Source organism: Austrofundulus limnaeus, unplaced genomic scaffold (assembly GCF_001266775.1).
Source record: "Austrofundulus limnaeus strain Quisiro unplaced genomic scaffold, Austrofundulus_limnaeus-1.0 Scaffold719, whole genome shotgun sequence".
NCBI classification, from domain to species: domain Eukaryota; kingdom Metazoa; phylum Chordata; class Actinopteri; order Cyprinodontiformes; family Rivulidae; genus Austrofundulus; species Austrofundulus limnaeus.
In genome coordinates, this window is record NW_013953121.1 from 116,680 (window position 1) to 118,085 (window position 1,406).

The 1,406-nt window shown below is 40.4% G+C and overlaps 1 protein-coding gene across 5 annotated transcripts in view; it reads left to right on the plus strand.

Annotated features, from left to right (window-relative positions):
* Positions 1–1,406, plus strand: part of scarb1 (scavenger receptor class B, member 1) — a 37,054-nt gene that overhangs the window by 24,873 nt on the left and 10,775 nt on the right. The window lies entirely within an intron of this gene.

Here is a 1,406-nt window from a genome sequence, read left to right on the forward strand (position 1 = left end):
GCCTATAGGATGATTTAAAAAAACAATAAATAATTTTAAACGGACATCTTCCAACCTGTTCCGCTGCAAGAAATAAGTTTTGAGCTTTTTTCGCTCACCTCTCCTCAGCAGCGGGCTGCCATGCGCCCCCCCCCCCCCCCCCCCACCCCCCGGGGGCGGGTGCGAGTTGTATGGATTTTTAGCCAAATTTACGGATTTTCGAGGCTTTTTCATACATGCCAACCTCTTTGGACGTGTACCTGTATGAAGAGCCCTAAAAATCCATAAATTTAGCAAAAATCCCTACAACTCGCACCCACGGGGGGAGGGGGTGTATGTGTGTGTGTGTGTGTGTGTGTGTGTACATGTATTGGGAAATGTAAGGTGATATGCTAAGTAATATGTTATGTCATATGTTATGTAAGGTAATATGTGATAAGTTATGTGTATATCATACATAGGCAGAAATACATAATTTTGGCACTAATGGAACTCCATATTAATGTATGTATTTACTGCCTGCTTTTGATGTTTATTGCACCAGGATCTGAGAGTAACATAATTTCAGTCCTGTGAATGTCCTGCACATTATGCAGATTTGACAATAAATCAACTTTGACTTTGACTTGACTGGGGGAGGCACTGCACCTTGTCCTGGCAGCATAGAGGCACATTCCCACACCGTCCGTCGAAAACTGTTGTGGTCGCTTTGTGACAGTTTTACAGAACATAATTTCTCTTCAATTCACTACAGAAAAACCAGATCTTCCTCCTTCAACTCCTCCATCATCAACTGAACATCCACTATGTTGCTGTTAGCATGAGACATGCTGCAGAAAGACAACAATGGGAGGACTTTATCCGGCCTTCTTCCCTGGAGTTTCTCTTTAACATGAGAAATAGACCCTAAACATTCACATTGGCAAAATCCGACATCTGACATCTTGTTGAAGTAAGGGATCCCCGATTAGTTGCAACATTAGACTTTATTTGATAAACATTCATTTTAACTGTAAGATAAAGACTGTAAAAATACTGTAGGCTGTTTAGTTTTATAAATTTTTAAAAATATATTTTAACACGGACGGAGCCGTTTTATTTACACGCAAAACATTCTGGGTAAATGATGACGTGGATAGGTTCTCGGTGTGAGCGAGCTATATCCACCCTGAAGGTTAATCTTGGACAATATCTGATGATCGACTCTTTTAAATGAAACCAGAGAGCATTGACAGAGGAGAAGGTAGAAATGACCATCTATTTAAAAAAAAGAAGAAAAAAAAAAAGAAATGACTCAGCCTGGAACTGAAAATATAGATGGAGGACAACAGAGATTCTTTAAGGAAGAGGAATCCCAGCTTAGCCTGTTAGCTTTAGCATTAGCCCCGATGCTATCACCATTTGTATGTATTAGCTCAGCGCTACAC